This window comes from Rana temporaria, chromosome 1, assembly GCF_905171775.1.
Source record: "Rana temporaria chromosome 1, aRanTem1.1, whole genome shotgun sequence".
Lineage (NCBI taxonomy): Eukaryota > Metazoa > Chordata > Amphibia > Anura > Ranidae > Rana > Rana temporaria.
Genome location: NC_053489.1, coordinates 621,423,918 through 621,433,422, shown reverse-complemented (window position 1 = coordinate 621,433,422; position 9,505 = coordinate 621,423,918). Strand labels below are relative to the sequence as shown.

General features: G+C 36.2%; 1 long non-coding RNA gene across 1 annotated transcript; it reads right to left on the bottom strand.

Moving 5' to 3' along the window:
* Positions 1 to 4,863: 4,863 nt before the first annotated feature.
* On the bottom strand, positions 4,864 to 8,969 carry LOC120924384. Its single transcript, XR_005746362.1, has 2 exons — positions 8,612 to 8,969; positions 4,864 to 6,376 (listed from the first exon to the last, which is right to left on the bottom strand). It is a non-coding gene; the product is annotated as an uncharacterized LOC120924384 (long non-coding RNA).
* Between the last annotated feature and the right edge of the window lie 536 nt (positions 8,970 to 9,505).

Below are 9,505 nucleotides of genomic sequence, written 5' to 3'. Positions count from 1 at the left end.
CAAGTGTCTTGCAGTGATCTACAGGTATCTTCGCCCATTCGTCATGGGCAAAAGCCTCCAGTTCAGTCACATTCTTAGGCTTGCGCACTGCAACTGCTTTCTTTAAGTCCCACCAGAGGTTCTCAATCGGATTTAAGTCTGGTGACTACGATGGCCACTCCAAAATGTTCCAGCCTTTAATCTGCAACCATGCTCTAGTGGAGTTGGAGGTATGCTTGAGATCATTGTCCTGTTGAAAGGTCCAACGTCTCCCAAGCCTCAGGTTTGTGACGGACTGCATCACATTGTCATCCAATATCTCCTGGTACTGAAGAGAATTCATGGTACCTTGCACACGCTGAAGCTTCCCTGTACCTGCAGAAGCAAAACAGCCCCAAAGCATGATTGACCCCCCACCATGCTTCACAGTAGTCAAGGTGTTCTTTTCATCATAGGCCTTGTTCTTCCTCCTCCAAACATAGCGTTGATCCATGGGCCCAAACAGTTCTAATTTTGTTTCATCAGTCCACAGAACACAATCCCAAAACTTCTGTGGTATGTCCACATGACTTTTGTCATACTGCAGTCGACTCTTCTTATTCTTTGGAGACAGCAAGGGGGTGCGCCTGGGAGTTCTGGCATGGAGGCCTTCATTACGCAGTGTGCGCCGTATTGTGTGAGCAGAAACTTCAGTACCCACATCTGACAAATCTTTTGTCAGTTCCTCAGCAGTCACAAGGGGACTTTTCTCCACTCTACGCTTCAGGTAGCGCACAGCAGTCGAAGTCAGCATCTTCTTTCTGCCACGACCAGGTAGCGTTTCAACAGTGCCCTTTGGCTTGAATTTGCAAATGATGCTTCCTATGGTGTCTCTTGGTATGTTTAACATCTTTGCGATCTTCTTATAGCCATTGCCCTTCCTGTGAATAGTAATCACCTCTTCTCTTGTCTTCCTGGACCATTCTCTTGACTTCACCATGTTTGTAACCACACCAGTAAATGTCTAGAAGGAGCTGAGTATCACAGTCATTTTAAAGCTGCCTAATTGGTGCTTATTAGGCTTTATTGCTGCTCCCTGACATCCACAGGTGTTTTCAATACCTGATTGAAAACACTTCAATGAACCTCTGTTCTTCAGAGTGGTAGTCTTTAAGGGGTTGAATAATTGTGTAAATGAAGAATTCACAAAAGAAACATTGACTACTGTATTACAAACCCAATTGATGTCATTTTAGTTGCATATGGTTCTTTAAGAAGTCCTTGTAGGATTTCATTCTGCATACAATTACAAATGTACACTAAATTCCCTAAAACCCTTTACAGCATTGGGGGGTTGAATAATTTTGAACACAACTGTATGCATTGTTATAGCTTTGAACTTGCATAAGATATGAGCCTCCTGTCTGATGTATAATTCGAGATTTTCCTAGCTTGTGACGGAAAATATTAATTATATGAAGACAGGAGGCGAGTATCTTCCCTCCCAACCCAACCCTGTCACGAGGTTGTCTCTCTCTCGTTCTAGACTGATGAACCACGCACCCTGCAAGTCGGAGGCTGGTACGCCCGGGAGTTCGTTTTCACTATACCCGTTGGGATTGCTGTCCGTTTCGATCCATGGGTTTAGTTCACCGCAGATGGAGGTTCCTACTGTGTTCCAGATCCGGAGTCGGGATGCCGTTGACTGAATCCGTTGGTCCATGTTCCTGAGGACAACTGAACGGTCGGCTCCGAATGGTTTGGGTTTCCTGTAGTCCCCGTTGGGATGAAGCTGGTCCGGATGAAGTTGGTCCGTTTTGGCCTTGTCCTTTCGTTTCCTCCAGATTCGGATGTTGTGTTCCGGTCGGAAGGTTCCCGGCAGCCGCAGAGATGTCTAATTGGACTTTCGGTTCCTGTTTACACTAATTCGCATGAAGAAAGAGGAATAGGTTACCTCAGACAGTCCCTTATATAGGCTACGGTCTGGGAGGGGCTACATTGGCCCAGGGACTGCTGGGAAGGGTAGTTCTTTGAATTTTTTAAGTTACAATAAATGTTTACTGTATTTCTGCTATGGGCATTATTAAAGAAAGATAATGCATAAGATACTCGCCTCCTGTCTTCATATAATTAATATTTTCCGTCACAAGCTAGGAAAATCTCGAATTACTGACTAAAGAGAAAATCAACTAACTGAACTGCTATGTACTAGTACTACCTCAATAAAATTGATTTGGACAAGGCCTGTGACTACTTCAAGGGTCTGAAGTGAATCCTCAGTACCCTTGCTGATGTCAAGTGAGGTAGTGCTCTGTTAAGCAATGCTAGACTGTGCATCTTAGGAGAAACACACACAGAGAAGTAGAATTCCGGTGGAATCAACCATGTGAATACCTGGCCAGTCTAGGGAATGGTGGTGAATAGGAGAGTAGAAGCTCTATCATGGAACCACACGCAAGACACCGAGCCAATGCTGTGTCCTAGCCTAGGCTTCCAAGGCCCAGGCCTAGGGCAGCACTTTGCAGGGGGGGCAGCATGGAAAGAGTCCTTTCCGGCTTGTGCTACACTGTTAGTGTAACACAAGCTGCTTCTAATTTTGACTGTCCTGTCATCCTGGACCACATACCTTCCTCACTGTGCTATATGTTTTCTGCTGCAATATTGGCACAGTTATATCTTCTTAGTCCTCTCCATAAAATTATCATAAATCTGTGCTTAAAGTAGAACTATAGGCAACACTTTGTTTTCTTTCATTTTGGATAGAGTAAGGGAGGGTTATTGAAATAAAGTTGATAACTTGGCTTGTATTTAAATAGCACACTTACTGTTATTAAATCGATCGTGAGACAGATTCGTGAATAAAAAAACGTGTGTTTAATGTACACACTTAACATAAGTACAAAAACAGTTTAAATGTATCAAATAGCTTCAAATAAGAGTTCAAAAAAATAAGAATTCCAAATGAATGAGATGTGTGTTCCAAATCTTGCTTCTGTATGTTTGCAAAATAAATGTGTCTGAATGTCTCCTCTTGATGTTGGCTGAGGGAGACCTTGAAGATGGCTGAAGAACGAGTTCTGCCCCAGCTGGCAGACCTTCAGTTTATATATCAAAGACATTTCTTTGTCTGAATTTCGCGCTCAGAAATATACCCTCCCCAAAGGGTGTGACTTATAATGAAAACCTGATACAACATCTGGTTTACATCTATATCAACCTTTACATAAGAAGTGACTCCTGAGAACCTAGTCTAAATATTCTGTAGATCTCAAGAGGAAATGGCTTGTTTAGGTAAGAAAAGGTGAAAGGTCTGCAGACACAGCTAAAATCACATTCTAAACAGAATGTGGCCTAGCTAATCAATCACTGAGAAACAGCCATATGAATTACCTCAATAGGAGAACACATTCCAATCAAATACAATTCTTTACTTAAAACATTAAACATTTCAAATGAACATATATATATATTTCATATTCAAACTTATACGTTTTTGGAGTTTCAAATCTCGATTTCAGCGAATTACACAAGAAAATTAATAGCTCAAACAGTCTCACATTCATTCATATTAACAAGAATATATATATTCTTTATAAAATCCTTCCGGAAGGGATTTTAGAATATAACATTCCCCTCTGAAATATGAATAATGACCATATTTCCTAATCATTTATACACCCATTTATGTCACAAACACTCTGACTTTGATCTAATAACTCCAAATGCATTGTCACCTGTCATCGAATTTGCAACTCCAAAACCTAATCTCCTTTTAAGCTTATTTTGCAACATATCGTCACCTTTCTTGATTTCATTTCTGATTTGCTTATACAGTTTTTTCATTCTAAACATTAAAAATAATTGATATATAATGCATAACATAATAATAATAAAAATAATAACTATAGGATGTGATAAAATATTTCCTGCTGCGGAAGTAATTGAAGTTTTTCCCCAAATAGATATACTGTTTTTAAATTGATGCCACCAACTGGAACCTGTTAAAGTGGACCATTGGTGAACTACCTCTTGCAAATTCCCTTGCTCATGTTTAAACGATATCTCTGCATTCCTGAGTTCTTTAGCTAGAGCCATTAATAAACCTTGATCCTTTTGAATTACGTTAACCCATTCTCTCCATGGAAACTCATCTATTTGAGACAAATTATATAGTGTTGGACTAACACTAACATTTCTCAATGATAAATGAGATAAATTAGTTCTTATACCATTTACATTTATGGCCCTTAAATCACCTTTTACACAATACAATCCCTGTTTTAGGTTTTCTGTGTTTGTGCAAGAGGAAAAGAAAGTCTGAACCCTTTCTGTATCTTTCATGATCTGAAAACAAACCTTCCTTTTATCTACACGAGTAGTTAATTCAGAAAAAGCTTCAAATGTTTCTATTCTTGCAGAACATAATGTATGATTATGATAACAAGAATGAAATATACTTTTATCTTGATTAGGTAAACAAAGAACTTTAGACTGAAATTGTAAACATGATGACAAATCTAATTGTTCTAATTCCAAATTATCCTTGTTAAGCGCAAAATCTGTATACTGCAATTTATAAAATAATAATTGAGTATCACTAATTGGTAATCCCAAAACAGTAATTGGAACCAAAATTTGTTCTCTCCCTGCTATAGGAATCATAGAAGAACTGTAACATACATCCTGACTACATCCTAACCATTTATTTACCCATAAATCAGTATGATTTCTTGCATATGCATATTCTCTGGGTAAATTCTGCAATATACCAAGAGGGGTAACTCCACTCTGAAAAGCTTGTGCAATTATTTTAAAATTAGTGGAATATTCTGTTTGAATTTCTAAACATAATCTGGCAATATGTGAATGTTCTTCACTAATCATTAAATTGAGAGTAATATTCTGAAGATGTAGTATGGATGGACCCATTACATTGGCTGTTTTAATAACCATATCTTCTAATATCTGATTTAAGTTTCTTTGGATCTTAAAACCTTTACTTCCCACTAAACCTGCTGACTCAAGATCAGATTTTAACGTGTTAATATCCATACTATTTGCAATGCTGCCAATTATACCTATGCCCCCTAGGACTCCTTCGACAATACCACGTCTATTTCTGTTATGACTATTGATTCCAAACCATCTTTCAATACCCAATTCCATATTAACCAAATGTCTTTGACATTGTGGAAACCTTGTAGAAATTTTCCATTCTGAAATATTAAAGTTCCATAATATAATGACGAATGTTCCTTCTCTCAATAGAGCTCTGGATTGTAAATGGTTAATCTGGAAGGGATTAGCAAAAACACTGTTTTTACCAACACATGGAGTTTTCCCTGGGGACATGACAATTATACTTGCATTAGCACATTTCAAGGGATAGCCTTCTATTAATATGCAGCACTCATATATACCAGTATCATTTAAAGATACACCTGATTGATGATAAATAAATTTATCATTGATCCAATTCACATTACCAAAAATTCCTTTGTGAATTATATTAGTTGTACTGTGGAAAAAACTACCCAAAAAATCACCATTCCTTTTCCAAGTTAACAATGAACTTTGAGGTAAATAAATTTGAGTACTACACATCAAATTCAATCCATCTTCACCTTCAATGACTTTTAAAGACTGTGGTGACACTTTTATCTCTGGAACAATAATATCTACCACAGTAATGCTAATTTTGACTCGTAACTGAGTAGATTTTCTTATTACTCTAAAATCCCATTTTCTTACAATGTCTCCTTTTTCATCTCCAATTATATTTAGATGTTCTGGGTCTAATATTTTTACAAAACATTGAAAAAGATAATAATACTGGTCTACTGGATAAAATATTTTCCCAGAGCTTATCACATCATTATTGACATCTCCAGACCAAATTGTTGAATCATTACCTTTTACAAATAATGTCCAAAAAGCTCTTTTCAGTATATTACATTCAAAAATCTTGGTTATGTTATTAGACCTATAAAATCCTTGCATTTTTAACAAAACTTGTTTTCGACTCTATTTTAACTTCGATTTCCACCTCATTACTATGAATGAAATATAATTCCATACAATGCTCATATCCCTGTCCCACAGCTATATACCCAATCAAATCATCAGCTGTATTGACATTGGTATATCTAAACCTATCCAATGTGTTATCTACATTAATATCATTGTCCACATTTCTTTTGCTTCTTAATACTGTAATGTCTTTGAGAAAATTGTCAATCCTGTTAACCTCTGCATGGCTGGAACAGTTTGTGATATATTTTACCACTGATAAAAATGTCAATAGAGAAAAAATGAATCCTGTGACGATGACGATGATGATCAACTTTCTTTCTTTAAGATTTTTCATCTCTTTTGTAGTCATCTTTCCTTCTTTGATCAATTTTTGTAAAAATCATTCCTAGAAAAAAGAAAAGCAGTATCATTTATCTCAAAATATAAATTTTTATCTCATAAAATAACATTATCATCTCATAATATACCATTTTCACTAATCAATGTATATCCATATTTTTGTTGTCTACGTGCATATTCCACTGAATTGAGAGGTCTTTGAACTTCCACCATTAATCATTATGTTTTCTCTATTGCCCCTCTGTGCATCGTAGACAAAAAAAAATTCATTGAAAAACCAAATGACATTTTCCTTCCTGTCAGTAAATTCACAGTGTTACAGAAAATGCTGTACTTCTGAAACTTCATCTCAAAACAAACAAGATTAAATTACACTGTCTGCTGTGTATTCCATTTTGTCCCAATAAAACTTTACTATAAGAAAATCAAACAGTTTTTCTTTTACCAAAGTGACCTAAACTCTCATGAATGAATTTAGTGAATTCCCTGAAGGTGTTGAGATATAACAAGACACAAAAACCCATTGAAAGTCATGACGCAACATCAACGTTCTCATGAACCATAGAAGATGTCGAATCAACCTGTAGAGGAACAAAAATTCCTTTTTCTGTTCTTCAGCAAATTAGGGTATCTGTGTGTTTGTTTTCCTTGCAACAATTATACCAATTCAGGTTGAATCACCATTTCACCATGTAAAACCTACTTCCTTTGCTAAAGTCTCTTAAATAGAAACCTCAAAATACTAATAAAAATAGTATAAATATATATATATTGTGCGTATGTGTATGTGTTTCAAACTGGATCAACTTCCTTGTGTGTGTGATTTTTCAAAAGTGTGTGTGTGTGATTCCTATCAGGCTGTCAGCACGTCTGCATGTCTCCCTTTGGCCCCCACCTTTTCTTACAAAGGAGAGCTTTGGAAGCAAAACCCCGCGAAATTTAAATCACAAGGATGTATGTCACTTACTCCAAAATTACTAAGGATGGACTGTGAAGAGCTGAGATAGGAATAATATATATTGTACTCAATGTTTGAAACAAATAACACTACATACATACACATATATAAATTTCTTCCTTATTAATACGTATTCTTTTATCATTAAAATCAATTCCCTTCATATCTTAAAAAGACTTCAATATGATCTGTTACATTTACTGCACAATGCACATCCACTACACTATACAAGTAAAGAAACAATAAATTCTGTCTCTTTTTCTAAACCAATTAATATTCCTTAAAATTTCACTTCACTTTTCATGAGCTAGACGTTACATATATTCCACTTAAAATCTCTTCTTTCAGAATTGTCTGCAATTCTGCCAGAAAAATAAAATATTCAACTTTCTGATTCCCAACATGAAATCTGTCGAACTTACATCAAAACCTTATTCAATAATCCTTATGCAATACCAAAAATCATAGCCAAAAAGTCATAACCAAAAATCATAAATTCCATGCCGCTCACTAAGGAACATGCCTATTTTTTCCTCCCAGCGTAACATTAGAAGTAACAAATGGCTTATTGTACTTTAAATAATATTGTTCTTCTTGTCTAACTTGAAAATTATACCTCCTATGATTACTCCATCTTACAGAGTAAACTTCATAACGCCTTGGAGACGTTTTGAAATTACGTGACTTCCTGTCACTCACTGACCAACAAAATTTTGCCATATGACCTTTCCTGCGACATAAAGAACATTTGAAAACTTGCTTTCTCTGTGCATATGACGATGGATAAACACATTGCTTCTTAGAATGAACAAACGTAACACATTCCTTGTCACTATTGCCTGAAATGCTTTCAAAAACATTCACTGTGTTTTTACTAATGTCTGCTGCAATAACATTATTCTGGTTCCCTGCATGTGATACCTCCTCCATTTTATCTGAGGACTGAGCAAATTCTGTTAATACTATATCTGACTGCGTTTTTTCACTCCGCTCAACATAATTACATACAGTTCCACAATTTAAACAACTAGCTGCAGTAGATACATTCTCATGTGTTTGCATATTGCCTGCATTACCCGAAGTGTCCTCTGAATGTATTTCTGTTACCTCAGAAATCATTGAATTAAAATCTGTAACTAGTTTCATTACATTACTTAATTTCCTTTTAATTTTAGCTAACGAGAATCTCTCTGCATCAATAGCCAGATTAGATTCTAAACATTGCAAATATAACGACTTCCATAAAACAGAATAACAAATCTGTTTCGATAAACCTTGACATTCATTTGCTGAACATTTAAAACATTCCATGATTTTACTCACCGAATAAGAAGTCTTCCGTGTTCTACGAATCTTCCAGGTCATTCACGATACATCAATACTTCTAGGCTCTCGTCAAACTCTTTCCGTAGTTTCTCTCAGTACTAACATGTTCCCCCTTTCGATATAAGGGACAGTTGTAAAAAAACTGCGACAAAATGAGCGACTGGCTGATTGTTGACTTCTAGGTTCTCGTCAAACGTTTCAAAAATTACTCAATACTCTACTTCTCTCCGATAGCACTTTGAGAAAGTGGTATAAAATTTGAAAATCGTTCAAAGCCTGGCTGGCTTAGCCAATGAAATAAAGTTGATAACTTGGCTTGTATTTAAATAGCACACTTACTGTTATTAAATCGATCGTGAGACAGATTCGTGAATAAAAAAACGTGTGTTTAATGTACACACTTAACATAAGTACAAAAACAGTTTAAATGTATCAAATAGCTTCAAATAAGAGTTCAAAAAAATAAGAATTCCAAATGAATGAGATGTGTGTTCCAAATCTTGCTTCTGTATGTTTGCAAAATAAATGTGTCTGAATGTCTCCTCTTGATGTTGGCTGAGGGAGACCTTGAAGATGGCTGAAGAACGAGTTCTGCCCCAGCTGGCAGACCTTCAGTTTATATATCAAAGACATTTCTTTGTCTGAATTTCGCGCTCAGAAATATACCCTCCCCAAAGGGTGTGACTTATAATGAAAACCTGATACAACATCTGGTTTACATCTATATCAACCTTTACATAAGAAGTGACTCCTGAGAACCTAGTCTAAATATTCTGTAGATCTCAAGAGGAAATGGCTTGTTTAGGTAAGAAAAGGTGAAAGGTCTGCAGACACAGCTAAAATCACATTCTAAACAGAATGTGGCCTAGCTAATCAATCACTGAGAAACAG